General features: G+C 37.6%; 1 pseudogene; it reads left to right on the top strand.

The window, feature by feature from the left end:
- Window positions 1–18671: 18671 nt before the first annotated feature.
- On the top strand, window positions 18672–18770 carry LOC132315210 (small nucleolar RNA R71; annotated as a pseudogene).
- The last annotated feature ends 396 nt before the right edge of the window (window positions 18771–19166 follow it).

Here is a 19166-nt window from a genome sequence, read left to right as displayed (position 1 = left end):
ACTGCCAATAGTACTTCGACCCCAGTTATTGGGGAAGGATCTTTGACCCTCACTGATAATCTGAATTTAGATTCCATTTTAGTTGTTTCATTTTTAGATTATATGCTTTTGTCATTTTCCCAAATAACGACAACTTTATCTTGTGTTGTAATTTTTTGGCCTGATTTTTGTGTGTTTAAGGACATCCAAACAAAGCAAACGATTGGTTATAACAATAGGTAAGGGAAGCTGTATTACTTGGACTTGATGTCAAAAAGTTCCGACAAGCTACGGCAAGCGTTGACAGTAGATGGTGGTCACTCTCAAGCCTCGGTTGTTATGCTTGTCAAAGTTGTAAAATGTGGTCAAATTTGAATTTATAAAAACCACTACCACTACTACTACTAACGTAGCAAGAGTGAGTAGCGATCATCCTAAGGGATTTGCAAGGTACTACGGAATTAAAATTGGATTAGTAGGTCGAATGATCAAAGATAGGTTTGTTGGTTGAATTAAGCTAATGATCCAATTAAAAGTAATGCAATTTAAAAACAAACTAGAGATTAAGGTATAGAAAATGAGAGAGAGAAGTCTTAAGACATAGAGTTCACCGCTAAGCTTTACTTCACTAAACATATAGCATTTGTAGATTTAGGGGGGGATTTTGAGTTATAAATCAAATGTGTGTGTGTGATTAATTGAAATACTAAGCATGGATGGCCAAACAAGCATAAATTGTCTAATCAATATAGTAAGTAGCACAACCTATCAAATCAAGCCTTTAACCATTCAATAAACCCACAATTAGTACACACTAAAATCTAGAGAAAAATACTACTTGGACTTATAAGCATAGATCATCAAATAACAAGAATGGATTGTCCGCCTATTTAAGAATTTAAAGCAACTACACTACAACTATGCTAATGACAAGAAAATTAAACTAAGGAGGTGGCACAATCCATCAAGAAATAAGCATAATCTATTTAATAAACCACAAGAGTAATCAATTAAGCAAATACCTTAAAAGATCACTAGATTCACAATTCCAATACATATAAACATGCATTAAACTCATAGAATCTAGTGTAAGCACATGATCATTCATTCTAACATACATAGATATATGGATAGAAATAAAAGATCAATTGGAAGAATTAATCCATACAAATCATGTGAAAACTCAAGATCTATATATAATCATGGTCAAAACATTATTTACAACATAAATCCCCAAAAATTACAAGTTACTAAGTTTAAGAAGTAAGCCTAGGGCTATCTCTAGCCCCAAGAGGAGGATTTAGCCACTCATGGTTATTGTCATCCAACCCTCAAAGGCTATCTTCAATCTATGCACCATCTTTTTTCTTTTTGCTTTGCTTCAAAACCCTAATTCTAGAGAGAGAAAAATGAAACTATCTAGAACTTGTCTTACAAAAAGTCTAACAAAAATGATTCAATTTAATTTAAATACAAGCTTCTTTGAATAGGCAACAAGTCAGAAAATAGGCCTTTGATTGGTTCAATCTCACAACTACAAAAGTTGATGGAGTTCGGATGCGCTCGAGAATTAAAACAGCATACTGCCAGTAGGGGCTTCGATCAATCGAAGCTTCCTTCGATGGATCGAAGATTGCTTTGATCAATCGAAGATAATGTGGCAAAGATATTTTGACAGCTGATTTCCTTATCCACTGAGCTGGCACTGCCCTGATTTCGATCGATCTAAGGTGTCTTCGATTGATTGAGGCTTCCTTCGATCGATCGAAGCTTCTGCAGTGTAATTTTCTAACGTTTTCCGGATCTTCTCCTTAACTCCCAAAAGGAGCTAATAGGCTCTTTTTAGCCTGTTTGAATCTTATTGACCTGAAATAGGCAAAAACACAAATTAGAACTAAAACAGGAAAATAAGATAGATAAATGGACTAAAATACCCTACCTTAGGTGCTAAAATGCATCACATTTGAGCACTCATCAGATGGTTCTGAGGAGAAAAAAAAAAAAGAAATCTGAAACTTGGCTGTGGTATCGACGTCTGGGGTATGCTTCCTTTGGTTATCTGAAAAAATTATTTCCTAATTTGTTTGCAAAATTTGATGTTTTTAGTTTCCGCTGTGATATTTGTGAACTAGTAAAGAGCCATCGTGTTTCGTTTCCATTATGTTTAAATAAAAGTCCACCTCCTTTTATGGTTATACATTTTGATGTTTGGGGTCCGTCCAAAGTCACTACTTTAAGTGGATCACGTTAGTTTGTTATTTTTGTTGATGACTGCACCAGGATGACCTGGTTGTGCTTGATGAAGTCCAAAGGTGAAGTGAACTTATTATTTCAAAAGTTTCATAAAATGGTTGAAACTCAATATAATGCATATATTCAAGTTCTCCGTAGTGACAATGGTGGAGAATATTAGAGTTTTTACCTTCAGTAGTATGTGAAAACACATAGAACTATTCATCAAACCACTTGTTCCAATACACCCCAGCAGAATGGGGTTACAGAGTGCAAAAATCGACACTTATTGGAGGTTGTTCATGCTTCATTGATAGAAGCTTATATGCCATTATCGTATTGGGGAGAATCACTTACCTTTGCAGCATATCTAATTAATCGAGTAGCTTCCAGCTCTATTGACTTCCAGACACCATTACAAGCTCTCACTGACGCAATTGTTACCCCATCCGTCCCAAATTTACCTCCTCATGTCTTTGGTTGTGCCGTATTTGTACACCTCCATAAGCCTCAACGCAATAAGCTAACTCCTCGAGCATTGCGATGTGTTTTTCTCAAATATGCTACTCATCAAAAGGGGTACCGTTGTTATCACCCTCCAACTCGACGAATGTTTATCACAATGGATGTTGTCTTCCATGAAGACTTGATGTATTTTTCCTCTGAGCCTGAACTTCAAGGGGAGTACTAAAACGAAATTAAAACTCTAGATTATGATTTTCTAGATTATGATTATCACACTTCTGAGGAAGGCGAATCCCCTAAATCCAGAGACGATGATATGGGCATAAGCTTGGATTCTAGTGGTGATGACTCACAAGTTGGACCAGCCAATCAGGAATTGAGCAAATTGGATTCGAGTGGTATAAGTTTGGATCAAAGTGGTGACAGAAAGTATGGCTCCAACTCCACCTCGTCCGAGTTTAAGTCCTTCCCAACTGATATATCAAACCAATCGCTTGTTGAGGATGTTCCTAATTTAGTGCTTGAGCCACTCAGAAAATAATTAACACGACGTCACACTAGAGGCGTTCTTAAACCCACATATAAACTAGAACTTTGCAGTAAAGTTAAGTATCCCATGAGTCATTATGTGTCAAACCATCATTTGTCATAATCAAATTTGGCATTTGTAAATCAATTATCTACTGTATGTATTCCTAATAGTGTGCAAGAAGCTATAACTGACTCTAGGTGGAAAGTAGCTATGAACGAGGAAATGAAATCTTTAAAAAAAAATGAAACTTGGGAACTCGTTGATCCTCCACCAGAAAGAAACCAGTTGGATGTCGATGGATTTACATTGTGTAATATAAAACTGATAACACAGTTGAATGCTTTAAAGCGAGATTAGTGGCAAAAAGTTACACCCAAACCTATGGAATCGATTACATAGAGACATTCGCACCTGTAGCCAAAATCAACACAGTTCAGGTCTTGTTGTCTTTAGCAGGAACTTGGATTGGCCATTGCAACAATTAGATGTGAAGAATGCCTTTATGTATGGCAAATTATCTGAAGAAGTTTACATGAATCTCCCACCAGGATGCATGATACCCGAAAAGCATAGTCAGAAGGTGTGCAGGTTAAAGAAATTGTTGTATAGGTTGAAACAATCTCTGAGAGCATGGTTTGGAAAGTTCACAAAGTCTATAATAGCCTTTAGCTACCGTCAGAGCAATTCAAACCACATTTTATGATGAGAACTGAATATTGCATATTCGAGCCCCTAAATATACGTACGTTAAGACCTTAAGTGATAATTTTATCTAGTTTTAGACTAATTTATGTTTATTTTGTGTTTATAGGTACTTTCCTAAAAACACAGTTAAAACTGAGACTTTATGATGAAATAACTAATAGATGTGTCAAAAGGTATGCACTCATTGAATATGAGACCTTTGAAGTTGCACATAGTCCTTGCCGATCATTCAAAGCAAGCCGAGAGTCAAAATGATGAAGTTTGGAGTAATTCAAATCCCAAAGCTCGAGCCTTAGAACTGAGGCTCGAGCTTAGTAGAAAAATAAAAAATTCAACTAAGGCAGCAAAGCTCGAGCCTTGACCTCAAGAGCTCGAGCTCTACCTAAGGGTGCTCAAGCCTTACCTCAGGGTGTTCGAGCCTTTACCCAAAAGCTCGAGCTCTTGAGGCGTCGGAATTTGAAGAGTTGATTTCAGAAAAGCCATGTTCCCAAGACCTCGTGCCAAGACTAAAGGGATCGAGTACCTTCACAAAGTTTGAGCCCTGAGCTCTAGGCCTTGGGCTTGAGTACTATGAATAAAGGATCGAGCACTGTTAAAAGGAAAAACCCAAAAATATTCTAGAATAAAGTACAGAGACACCCCCTAAGGTTTAGGGTAAGGACATGCAGATGAAAGTTTTCCCATTTTTGGACAACCACACCCCCTTGTGAAATTTTCCATCCAAACAGAGCCTTAAAACATGTGAAAAGTCCATTTTACCCTTGACTATTTAATTAATTTTAATTACAAAATATCAAAATACTTAAATGACCAAATTACCCTCAGCATTAAGATCCACAACCAACAACACACATACCCTCAGCCCCCACAACCACCACCATCCCCACCCCCAAACTACTACTATCTCTCCGTTTTCTCTCTTCCTCCTCTTAGCGAGATGAAGCTTTTTTTTTTTTTTTTTTGGTTAAAGGTGCTGAGATAAAGCTTGTTTACACGGACAGAGTACACCAGAGATAAAGCTCGCAGACTATAACGGATTGAACTGAACCGTAGCACACAAGTCTGAAATGGGGAAGCTCGCCGGAACTGCGAAGGTAAAGCTCTCACTGCCGTTTACATACTGTAGTGCCAGAATTGTTTGTCACCAGAACTGATTTGTAGCACACAAGAACTATTTGCAGTCTGAAACAGGAAGCTCGCTGGATGTATATGGTATAAATGAGCTTGGCCGAAATCAATGGAGCTTAACTGCTCGGAGTTCGTTAGAATCAATGGAGTTTCGGCCTTGTGTTTGCACCAATTGAGACACTTAAGATCACTGTATCTTTTTCATGCTCACTAACTTGTACTCAAGTTAGCTATCTTGACCGATTGATGAAGCCTTTTAGGTTGTTTGTTGTTCGCCGCTGTTTGGGTTTGACGTTGAAACTTCTGGGTCTTGAATGGAGATGAAGTTCTGCTCTCTATTTTAGGTCGCTGAAGCTCGCAAGGTAGAACGGTGAGGCTTATGGGAGGTTGAAGAAGGACCATGTGGGCGCGTTCAGCACGTGAGCGCTTTCGGCCCGAGCTAAACTTACTCGTAGTGGAGCGTGTCGGGAGCGTGGGTGGTGATGATGAACTCCGTCGTCGCTGCTACTTCCCACCACCTTATGTGTGTATATATATATGTATATATATGTGTGTGTAGGTGTGTGTATATATATGTATCTGCATATATATATGTGTGTGTATAAATTAGGTTTAACTAGCTTGCTTGCATATGGCACCAATTTTGTGTGCCCTGTGATCTGCGAGACACTACTATCTATTGATGGTTGGTATACTGGAAATTTGTTGAAAGTACACCTTCATTTGCACATCACTGAGAATCGGTATATGTGTGTGTGTTGGTGTTAGGGCGGAGGAAGAGAGAACAGAGAGGAGAGAAGGGAATAAGTTATGGGTATGAGGTTAAAAAGGTTATTTCAATATTTAAATTGGTCAATATTAAAGTCAAAAGGTAAAAATGTCAATTTATTACCATTGGGGTGTCTTTGGTAGTTGTATCAAACTTAAGGGGATGTCATTGTCCTAAAATAGATAAACTTTCCTCTAAGTACTATGGTTTGATTATTCTAACTTTGGGAATTTTAATGAATTATATATTTTGATTGCATGATTCTGAGCAATTGAGTCACATCAATTGGATTTTTATGTTTAAATAGTTTTTGAATATTTAATACTTTGTCTTAGATTTAAGTATTCATTAAGTATTCTTAACTCATTCTTATTGGACGATATCTAGTGGAGGCCTACCGGACATAAGAATGGAGATCATGCAATGGTGTTCCAAAGTTGTTTATGAATGAATATTTTCATAGTCTATGCTTAGGAAAGATGGATTATACAGCAAAATTAGTTAAAGTAGTTAGAAGTAGGTAGGTGGATAGTCCATACTAACCGCAGATATGTTATAGTTAATTGAAATTCATAAAACATCTTTCTTTAAAACCGAATTAAACGAATGTTATTAAGTTTAATTCATTTAATATATAAATTATTGAAATTCTAAGGTTGAATGGTTGATTATAGTATAAGGTTCGTGGTGAAGTCAAATCCTAAGAATTACTTTCTCTGATCTCTTATCTTAATTTTTGTTTACTTTTCTTTTATGTTCATGACAACCAATCAATCAAATCAGTTATCTTCGAATCAAAAATTGGATTAGTTAGAAACAAAAAAAATACTTTCATCTCCCTGTGAGATCAACACCCTCTATATAGTCCTATCCTACAAAGATTCGTACTATTGCGAGTGGTATATATTAAGTACACATTAATTTTTGGTGCCGTTGTGGGAGAGATTTTTGTTTATTTGTTTTGTTTTTAATTAATTTATTTTTGGTTTATAAGTTTTCGGACTTTCTGATATCTCACCGTATTTCTTTTTCTTTTCAAGTGCAGGAAATTAACAGTGAGGACGAAAACGCTTAAGGGATAGAAGTTTCGGTTTCAGGACCTTTTGTGAGTTTTTATTGTTTTCTTTAACTTGGAATTTTTATTTTTTTGTTACTGTTGGTGCAATTTGATATAGTGCATGTTAGGTCATCGTTCTCAATCAAAACCAATAATATTGTATGACCCTGAAATAGAGAAAACTCTTAATTAACTTAGAAAACTTAAAAAGGATTCGAATTTGATAGGAAGTTCCTCTATAGATAACATGGCTGATAATATTAATGTAACAAGAAATGGAGAACAAGTGCCAGTAGCACTTGTTCCTCCACAACAATTGATGGATCACTTTATTCCCACTTCAAATACATCCCTTTCGTGCTTTGTATTCCCAAACTCTTATGCAACCCACTTTGAGATCAAGCCTGCTACGATCCAAATACTTCCTCCATTCCATGGGTTTGCAACAGAGGATCCTTATACGCACTTGGATGTATTTTTGGACCTTCCACCCACCGGACTCGATGTCCACTATTTTCAATGCTTGGATGGAGTCCATCCTTCAAACTTGTTGTGTATACCGTACACACAAAACTTATGCTCAATGAATTTTATGAATCAAACTATGACCACCATGCTCCTAAGGCCAAGGTGGCGCCACACAAACTATGATTTACTCAAAGTAAATATATCAAAATGTTACAACACTAAAACAATATAATTTAGTCAAAAGATACATAATCAAGTCATTAAAATCATAATGGCAATTACATAAACAAGTTTACAAGGTGATTACAACAACACAATTTCAAGATAATCAACATAGAGATTTTAATTATGCTAACATGGTATTCGTTAAACCCCTAACTTAACAATGACATAGTCGAATATTTCAACACAAATAATGACAATAATAATTCTAAAACAACTTAGTAACAACTACAAGAAATACTAGAATTTCATTATCTATAAGGTAAAACAACAACAATACAAGAGGATAATCACATATAAGGCTTGTATAAAAATGACACCCTAGGTTAGATATAATTAATATTCATCTAATACAACCTTAGAACATCATATTATGTGCATACAATGTATATTAACAACAAAGGAAGCAAGAAACAACAACAAGAGTATAAACATAGGACAACCCCTACCTCACAAGAGGAATGTTCCTTCATAATCTAAGGAAAATGAACTCAAATTGAAAAACTATGAAAAGGTGTTCTAGATCAAGAAGATAGGAAGATTTGATCTTCAAAGTGGAAGATCAAATTCCAAAGGGAAGGGGTCCGAATTTCATTAATGAAAACTCAGGTTTCTGGTTTTCCCAAACTGCCTCAACAGATATTTGCCCCTCTAGAACCCAATGCAAACAACATCAAATGGAAAAACTGAGCAATGGTGTTCTAGATATGGAAGATAAGAAGGTTTGATATGATTTTCGAACCCTTTCCCTAGCCTCCATTTCTGATTTTTGAATCCCTTCCCTTGAGAATTTGGTCTTCCACTTTGAAGACAAAATCTTCTTCACTTCCATTACTAAAACACGTTTACTTGGTTTCTTCATTTGATTTCATTTGCCTTGGATTCTAGAGGTTCAATCCTTTAATAAGGTAGGGGATGTCGTATGTTTATACTCTTAGTGTTTTAATGTGTTCTTGAGGTTAATATACATTGTATACATGTATTTTTGAATTCTAGGGTTGCACCCACATGCATCTTCCATGAAATTAACTTAGGGATTTATATTGTTTAAGGCTTTTACATGATATTTAACTTGTGTTAATTTTGTTTTGTTAGGTGATGTTTTGAAATCTATAGATTTCATTAGTGTAATTATAGAAATTCTAGATAATAATTGTCAATGATTTAATTGTGTATTTGATATTATGTTGTTATTGTTATCATGGATTTGAAACATATAATATACTAGCATGAATGGATTTCATAGGTTGATTACATAGTAGTCGCTTGATTTGATTCACTTTGTAAACTTGTTCATGTATTTGCCATTATAGTTTTAAATGACATGATTGTGTAGATATTGAGTAGTCTAGATTATTTTTGTATTGTGACATTTTGATATATTTACTTGTGAGTAAATTATAGTGTGTGTGTGCCACCTTGGCTTTAGGAGCATGGTGGTCATCATTGGTTCATAAAGTTCATTTAGTTATAAGTTGTGTGTGTACGACATACATAACAAGATTAAAGGATAGACGCTATCTGAACATTGAAAAAGTGGACATCGAGTCTATTGGGTTGAAAGTCCCAAAGAACACTTGGCCAGTGGGGTGTGGAAGTGCACCATTTATTTACCATCAAATTTGATTCCGTAGTACATCTCATTGTATCATGGAGTCGTTGCGAAATGGTGCATCTACACAATCAAATGGAGTCATTTTCTATTTAAACATTGAAAAAACTTGGTGCGTGGCGTGCCACCCCACCATAATCAAGCTTGAAGAATGTGTGGATTTTAAGGCAAGGGCCAAGAGTTCTACATTTACAGAAGCCACTACTACCTTTCACTATAAATATAGCTAGGACGAGTAGGGATCGTCCCAAGGGATTATGACGATCGAACAATGTCGTGGAATTGTTATTAGGGCTAGTAGGTCGAGTGATCAAACAATTGGTTGGTTGGTTGATTAGAGAGCAACTAAATCAAACTAAGTGATAACAAAAGAATGCAATTAAGAGTAAGTAAGAGAGAGAGAGATCTTGGGGTTTAGAGATCACCACCAAACAATGCATTTCTATATCATTGGCAAGTGATTAATGAGGGCAAATGGTGTGTTACAATATTGGTGTGTGTGTGTTTAGCTGATTCAACAAGCAAGGATGACTAGTTAAGCATGTATTATCTAAACATCATGTGAAAGGCACAATATATCTAAGCAATGAAGCATATATTGTCTAAACAACATGTGAAAGGCACAATAGATCAAAACAAGTCATTAATCCTTCCATTAAGCTCACAATCCAAATACAACACAAGGATAGAGACATATGCTACTTGCATTCAAAAGCTTGGATCATCAAACAATAAGCATAGTTTGTCCTCTCATTTAACACTACACTACAACTACACTACCAGCATGAAAATAAACTAGGGGAGAGGCACAATCCATCAAGGAATAAGTATGAACCATCAAGAGAATCACAAGAGCATTCCTTTAAGCACTATGTTTTAACAATCTCCAAATCTATAGCATCAATACACTTAGACATACATCAATAATACAAAATCTAGAGACAAGCACATGAACATCTATTCTAGCATACATAGACATGGATAGAATGAAATGATCAATTAGAAGCATTAAACCACATAAATCATTGAATAAACAAGATCTATATATATCAAAGTGTCAAAACATCAATTACAACACTAATCCCTCAATAATACACAAGATTAAGATATAGAAAGCATGCTTGGGGCTCACTCTAGCCCCAAGAGGATGTCTAGGCACTCATGGTGATGTTGCTCCAACCCTCAAGGGCTAACTCCATAGTGGAAATCTGCTCCTTGTTGATGAAGAACTCCAATGGTGTCTTTAGCCTCCTCCTTTATGCTTCCTTTCCAAGAGATGATATAAAAATGATATATGGCTCTCTTTGTAAAAAGCAATCCTTATCCTTATATAGATAGGTCAAAGTGACACCCAAAATGAGCTGGGGTCGTGCACACAATATTCCCTAATGATTGGATAGAGGACGGATTGCACAAGTTGGAAATTTAACTTTTTCGCACTGGAGGAAGTTCGATCGATCGAACCTTAGACTTGGATCGATTGAACTGGCTTAGACCTATCGAACTTAGGCTGTATTGATCCAACTGGTTAAGCTTTTTGGGAAAAGACAAATTCGAGATATTTTGCGGAGATATTTATGGGAAAAGGACAAAAGTGGTTAGTGGGTGGTACAGCTGTGGATAGGATCAATCATTTGAATAAGGACAAAAGTGTTCGATCGATCGAAGTGTGGCGTTGGATCGATCGAACTTTTAGACTTTATGCCTTTGGGCCAAGGCTTGGATCTATCTTAAAGTGTTGAGGTCGATCATTGTTCGATCGATCGAACCTTGAACTTAGATCGATCGAACTTTGCTGCTTCCCACCTTTGGCTTCATTTGTTTCCTTCTTTCTCCACTTTGCTCCTTTCTTTGTTTAATCCCAGAATTGCTTCAATTAAGGTCTTATTTGGCTGAGTTAGCTTATTTTCTGGATAAGTGCCTGAAAATGGAAATAATACGAAATCAATCTAAAACGGTAAAGTAAGATAGATGAAGATACTAGAATGCCTAAGCTTAAGGGGTTTAAATATGCACTTTTCAGCGCTCATCACACCCCCAAACTTAAATATTGCTAGTCCCTAGCAATGAACTAGAAAGTAAATGAATGAAATGAATAACTATACAAGTATGAATCTAGAAAACGATAAATGGATAACGCCACTTTCGTAGGGAACACGATTGCACTTAGCATATGCAACAAGCCTTTTAAACCCCTAGGTTACCCCTAGTGGACAAGTGAAGTCTCGTGAGGGTTTCCAGGAATGGTACCCACAAACATTAAGCTCATTCTTTTAAAAGAGGCACCAATATTGCAAACATGTATTGGGAGAAAACTACCTCAAGTATGCAATTTTTCAAACATTTCCAAGCAATCTCCCAAAATTTCAACATCAAGCAAGTAAATATGGTTTTCCACACATCAAGAAAATGATCATGCAAATCAAAACAACTGTAGAATCATTTTGAGTGGACAGACATCAAATGTGTCGCTATCTTAGCCAACTAAAGAATTAATCACATCCTTACACTCAAACTAGCACACAAATTTAGTACCGATCATCAAAACAAAAAATGGAGCTTTTATTAAAGCTTATTGTTCTAGGTGCGCTTATTCTTTTCACTAGATTATTATTATTATTATTATTTTTATTTTTTTTAATTTTTTTTTTATAGGATCAAAGATGGAAGCATGGTGCAATGTGTTAATCTATTAAGCTTTCTAGCGATTCATGAGGTCGAGCGTTAGGTCAATGACTCCCAAACTAGACGGCTTTAGGGCATTAGGCATTCAAATATCCCTACGGACTTACAAGCTCAAATCAACTAGGCTACAAATCAAGACAACAACCATCTAATCATTTCCCACTTCTCACCTTTTGGGAGAAGTCCTCACTTTTTTTTTTTTTTTTGTAAGCAAGTTCAATTATTAACCTAGAGTTTGGGCCCTCCACCTTTCGGTGCGAGAAGTTCAGTGCTTGATGAGGCTAGAATCCCGGCTACTTAGTGAAAAGGGGTTATTATTCACCTTTATCAAGAATAAAAGCTTTCAATGCATTACTAGCTCAATTGGGATATAACTAATTCAATAATCAACAAAGTATGTACCCTACAAATGAATGCTAGTGTGCGCCTGTGCTAGTGTAAAATCCTAGAATGAATCTCAAAGTAATCACAAAATCATGATGATGTGGACCACAAGTGCAAGTAAGATATCAATCTTTCGAAAAATTTACTCCTAAATGGCATCCACAAGGCATACAAAGAGTATTGGACTCTCAAGTCAAGCAATTTTTAAATTTTAAGCAATATAGTCCTCAAAAGATCAAAATCATAGCTAGATATGGACCAATCATAGAAATATCCCTCAAATACACAAGTCATGCTCAAAATTTGAATTTAAAACTAACACTGCAAAGCACCATTCCTCCCAAACTTAAATGGCACAATGTCCTCAATGTGCAAGAGAATAAGGGAAAGAGTATACCAGTGTAACTAAGTAAGAATGATCGGGACTGAAGTATCCGAAGTGGGTGGCATGGCCCCTCCAAACTTGGGATGAACTATTGTCCTGAAAATTAGCACTTGGATAAACTCATCACATAACAAAATGGGATAATTAGTGCACATTGGACATGCAAGTGTAAATGGGATAAACAGATAAATAGATGAGAGAGGTATAAGGGTGGTCCTGAAAATTAGGTAGCACTCTCTCACTGAAGTCATGGTGATGTACCTGATGGAGTCAAACATATAGATATGAGAATATAATCATATGACAGCAACAATAAAAACAGATATATATAATAGATAAAGTGTAGGTATAACAAAAATATCAAAGCCGACAGACCGACTGTAAAAATAATAATGTACAGTGAGAAAAGTAAAGTATCAATAGGAGAAAGGGATCATGAGATAGAAGGGACTGGGAGCTCAGGAGGATGAGGTAGGATGGGCAGGTCGGGCTCCGTGGATGTCTCTGGATAGATCTCGGAACATGGTCGCGACTTCCATGCGGAAGGCAGTAAAATCAGCTCTGTGGGCTGTGAGATCAGCGCGGATGGCAACAACAGCATCCTCAAGAGTCTTTAGGCGTACTCCAAAGCCGGGGGTCAGATCTGGAGCCTTAGGCATAGATGAATTAGAAGAAAGCTCCTGAGTCTGCTTTTGCTCATGAATAGGCGACCTGGCTGGAGAGCCCTGCTTTGCGTCGTCTGTAGGATGCTCTACGTCTATATTTAAATGCTCTGTAGCTGGATAGACTGGTGCATCATCTGCTGTGGGATGCACTGCTGCTGCCTCTGCTGGTGACTGTGCCTCTGCTTGGACCTGTGCCTGTGCCTCCTCTAGCTCTAACTCCGCTGCAGCCACTACCGCGTGGTCCTACAGTCTGGTAATAATGGAGTGGTAACTCTTGTTCTTGTCCTTCTTGAGGAAGAACCTCTCTCGGGGTGCTCTCGAGGATGGAAGGGGTAACGCTGATCTATGAGAATCTGGGTGATGAGGTAGCTGAAAGGAAAAGACTTAGCCCATCCGGGCGTCTCCTTACTGATGTACTTGTGATACAGCTTCATCATCACGCTTCAGATGAGCGTGGGAATGGACACCCAGTGCCCGGTGTAGAAGGAGTAGAGGGCTGTTAGATAATCGCCCCTCCTCTGAATCTTGTGCCCTGCCATGTATATATTCCGATAGAGAACGGAATCGGTGAACCATAGGTCGTTGGGAAGGAATGTCCGGGTGGCGAAGGTCTTGCCACTGGCATGGTGACCTATGAGAAAAACTGCCATGTCAGCATAGGAAGGCTTGAATAGCCTCGGATATATGTCCTGAAGCTTTGGAGGACATCTGTGTGGACAGCAGCAGGAGCAGGCTAAAGAGTCCACTGTGATGGTGATCGGATGGCCATCGACAGAAGTGACCATCTAGGCTGTGGTACGCGGGGATGGCCGGAGGTTCTGGTAGAACAACTGTACCAGTCGCGAGTAGATCGGCTCTGTGACGCGGGCAAGAATAGCGGCCAGACCCCTTTGAATGATATCATGGCAGGCGGATCTGGTCAGCACCGATCTAGAGAAGAAGGCCGTGTTGAACTCTGACTCATGGTCGATCATCATATGCGCATATTGAGGCGTAGGCCTATCACACTCCAGATGAGCTGGCTGAGCAGGCTGAGCTGGTATAGGTGAATGCTCAGCTCCAGTCTGCGGTGGAGATGGTGATGGTGTGAATTCAGGATGAGCCACAGAGGTGGATGGTATGTGGTCATCCTCAGGCTCATGAGATGGTGACTGCGGTGGGGTAGCCTGTGCTGGCTCCTCCCTTGCATAAGAGGGTTCTGCTGGCTCCTCTGTCCGTGGCCTAATATATCGGGTGGGCCCGTGTTGCCTGTTGGCAACGGTCTTCCTCTTCACCATGTCCTGCAAAAAGAAAAAGAGAAACTTCAATGGGAGTTAGTGCCAGAATAAGAAATTTTAAGTACGATATAGAAACATGTATGTCAAGTAAACTAGACAAAACAAATATGACATGAATCTATGCAAGTGGCAGGATATGAAACATGCTAAACAATGTAAGTATGAAATGCATCCAATGTGGAATATCACATGCATTGGGCATATATGAGATAACATGAATCATAAGATATGATGAATGAAGTGTGTGTGTGAGATCTGTGAAGTTTGTATGAGATCTGTGAAGTTCGATCGATCATAAAAAGAAGTGAGATCGATCATACAAAGAAGTGAGATCGATCACAAAAGTTGGATCGATCAAAAATAAGTGAGATCGATCTCACAACTTCGATCGATCGGAGACATGAGTTCGATCGATCTCTCAAGATCGATCTGAGATACAAGTTCGATCAATCAAACTGTGCGACGTTGAAAACTCAAAGGTCACAGATCTGTGACTTTGGAAGCATGGGGCCCACACGAACGTGTTCGTGGGCCCAGCAACACATCAAATCAACAATACCCATCATTGAACGAGGCCCAAACTCCTAATATGAGATCAAAATCCAAAAATATGCAAAATATATACACGAAGCAACACACACATATATATATATGGAAATACAGTGCTTCAAAGCTCAACAATGGTGGATTTGATCATGTAATAAGCATGGATATATGAAATCTAAGCTGAAAATCAATCATGGTGCCTCGGATCTTACCTCAAATGGATGGGAAGAGATGAGATGAAGAGAGGAAGATGAAATCCGACATCTGGAAAGATGAAGAGACGGTCGAAGCTCACTGATTTTGCTGGAGGTTCACCGGAAATGATGATGAAGATGGGTGCACAGTGGCGGCGACAAGAAGAGTTAGGGTTTGAGAAAGGGTGAGATTGATCTAAATGATCGATCTTGAGAACCCTCGATTCTATTTTTAAAAATATTCCCGACAGAGTTCGATCGATCGAACTTTAACTGAGATAGATCGAACTTTGATGAACTCTCTTCAAAGTATTTTTGGATTTTTGAAATTTTTTGAAAATTACTAAATTAAAATTAAAAATTAGAATGAAAAATTGGAAACTAAAGTAAAATAAAATAAAGTATTTTTGGTTTTTTTTTTTAATTTTAATTAAATTTAATTGAATAAACACTAATAATTAAAAATTAATTAAAATATTTTTGAATTTTTGGAAATTTTTTGAAAAATAACATAAAATGAAATAAAAATGAAAATATTTTTGGATTTTTGAAAATTTGAAAAGTTAAAACAAAGTCAAAATAATGAAATGAAGAACTGAGTTCGATCGATCAGACAGAGAGAAAAAATATGTAGGTTTTTGGCTCAGAAAATTGGCTAAGTGTTGGAACTTGAAGATCAATCGAACTTGGAAGTTGGATCGATCGAAGAACTTTCAGATCGATCTTGGAATGTTTCGATTGATCAAACAAAGAGGTGAAATATGTAAGTTGATGCAGGCTCAAAAATTTTCTAAGTGTTGAATCATGAGATCGATCGAACTTTAAAGTTGGATCGATTGAAGGTCTCTTGATCGATCTAAGAGTTGCTTCGAACGATGGGACAGAGAGGTGATTTGGATGCAGGTTTCTGCAGGTCGAAAAATATTTTAAGTGTTGGATGCAAAATGGAGTTCGATCGATCGAACTCAGGTTTGAGATCGATCGAACTATGCAGAATGCTCAATAATGACATGAAAGCTCATGCAATCGTCACCAAAGTTCCTTTCAATGCATGTGAAAACCAAAAACAAGTATCTAGACTTCGCAAGAAATGAAATAAAAGGTAGAAATGGGGGAGGAATAGGGTTTTGACACCCTACGAATGCTTTTGCTAGCCTTTAACGTCTCTAGCAAGATATTGGGCTCTTCTAGCCTGAATCAAAGATCTTATAATGCATCCCTTCCTTGTTAGGGTGATAGATGCTTTGAACTCCACCCAACAAATGGTTCTTTGAAGAACTTGTTGGATTAAGCTAAAAAGAAACTTTTGGTCCCTTGTCTATACAATCACAACCTTTGGGCTTCCATGCATTTTCAAAGCAAGAATTTGAAGCAAGATTTTGAGAATGCAAGGTTGAAGATGATCCTTTGGAAGTTTTGGTCTTACACAAAAGCTTATTTCCTTGACATTGTAGATCATGACATTCATCTACAACATTAACCTCTCCTTCATATTTGTCAAATGAATTGGGTGTGGGATTAAAGATATTCAACTTTACCTTCATGTGGCCAAATGAGATCTTCATTATCCCCGTCCTACAATTGATGTTGGCATTAACGGTTGCCAAGAAAGGACGGCCAAGGATAATGGGAATTTAGCTTTTAAGATTGGGAACTTGTTCCGTGTCGATGACAATGAAATCAACCGGGAAGAAGAATTTGTCAATCTTAATCAAAACATCCTCAATTATACCCCTAGGCTTCTTAATGGATCGGTCGGCAAGTTGCAAAAGTACCGACGTTGAGTTCAATTCACCTAGGCCCAATTTGACATAAACCGAGTATGGAAGAAGGTTAACACTTGCTCCTAAGTTAAGAAGCGCCCGATTAATGATATGATCACCAATAATGCATGATGTAGTGGGTAAACCGGGGTCCTTAAACTTTGGACGACTATTATGTTGTAAAATTGAGCTTAGTTGCTCGGTCAAAACCACTTTTCTTGGTGCTTGGCTCTTGTTCTTCCGCTTTTGGGTGCACAAGTCTTTTAAGAATTTGGCATAAGCCGGAATTTGCTTGATTGCATCCAATAGTGGAAGATTAACTTTCACTTGCCTAAACATTTCCATAATTTCATTGGTTTTTGCCTTTTGCTTGTCTTTTGAAATGGATCCTTTTAAGGCATCCGAAAATGGAACTTTTAGTTCAAACACTTTTTCAAAATTTTCTTTTGAACTCTCTTCAACACAAGAAGTTTTCAAATCATTTTCAACATCATTTTTCAAAACTTCTTTTTCAAACACATCTTTCAAGACTTTCTCATTTACAAGGTCATGTATATGCAATGAAGGAGGAATGGGATGTGAAACGGGACGGGTGACAACTTGAGGTTACATCGGTTCACTCTCTTCATTGGACATTCCAACTTGATTGTCCACAATCCTATCACTCCGCAAGGTAGTCACCGCATTAACATGTTCAATGGTGTGGCCTTCCAATGAGGAATGGGTTTCCACAACACATTGTTGCTTAGGTGGGGCATTTATAATCATCTTTCCCTTTTCTCTTGCATTGAGAGTGCTTGCTATTTACCCTACTTGGGTTTCTAGCTTCGCAATAGATTGAGAGTGAGAATGAAGCAATTGTGTGTTAGCCTCTAAAGTGCCCAAAGCATTCAAAACTTTTTCTTCAAAGGGGGGACTTCTAGTATTACCTTGGGAATAAGATTGGTTAGGAAAATGAGAATTAGAAAATTGATTCCCTTGTGATTGATAAGGTCTATAACCTTGGGATCCTTGGTTTTGAAGCGGAGGTGGAATGTACTTCCCTTGAAAACCGCCTTAGGAAGGGTTTGCGCCCTCTCCATGGTTTTTCTAAGAGAAATTCGGATGATTCCTCCAACTTGGATTATAATGAGTACCATAAGGATTGTTCCCTTGGTTCACAAAAGTTGCATTGATTTGTTCATTAGGTTCATTTTGCACTTGTTCGTGAGGACAATGAGAAGTAGAATGAAGAACACTAGAACAAGTCATACATGTTTCATTTGATGCACGATGAGAATGGTTAGGGAAGGAAGATACTTGGTTCGCCGAGTTTTGGTTAATTAAAAATTGATTAAACCTTTGAGGCAAAGGCTTCATTTCGGCGGTTATTTCATTTGAATTGTCAACTTGATGTAAGCCAACATTCTTTCTACCTTGTGAATTCCTACCATTCTTGGATGATAGTGTTCTATGCAAAGAATTTTCACTCATGCTCTCATAAAGACGCCACACGTCATCCTCATGCCTATCAATATATGAGCCACCCATGGAAGCATCAACCATACCCTTATAGTTGTCCGATAAGCTCTCAAAGAAATATTGAACTAATTGCCATTTGGGTATGTCATGATGTGGACACTTCCTAAGAAATTCATTGAAGCGTTCCCATGCCTCATGAAATGTTTCTCCATCCCCATGTGAAAATTCTCGAATTGAGGTTCTCATGGCATTGGTCTTAGAAACTGGATAGTACTTCTTCAAGAATTCTTATTGTATTTCTGCCCAAGAAGTGATTGAAAAAGGCCTAAGATTGTTAAACCAATACTTTGCCTTGTCTTTTAAGGTGAATGGAAAAAGTTTGAGTCTTAAAACCTCTTCCGACATGTCCGTATATTTTACGGTGGAACATACTTCAAGAAACTCATCCAAATGCTTGTAAGGTTCTTCACTTGGAAGTCCATGATAGTTAGGAAGCATTTGAATGGTTTGTGGCTTAATTTCATAATGATGTACTCTAAATGAAGGCAATTGGAAATATATAGGTGCATTATACTCATTAGGCACATAATGGTCTCTTAAAGCAAGAGGTGGATTAACTACTTGAGGTGCAACATGA

Source organism: Cornus florida, unplaced genomic scaffold, assembly GCF_030987335.1.
Source record: "Cornus florida cultivar Cherokee Brave unplaced genomic scaffold, ASM3098733v1 CherokeeBrave_3.0.0_Hap2_Chr06, whole genome shotgun sequence".
NCBI classification, from domain to species: domain Eukaryota; kingdom Viridiplantae; phylum Streptophyta; class Magnoliopsida; order Cornales; family Cornaceae; genus Cornus; species Cornus florida.
This window is presented reverse-complemented; position numbering and strand designations above follow the sequence as displayed.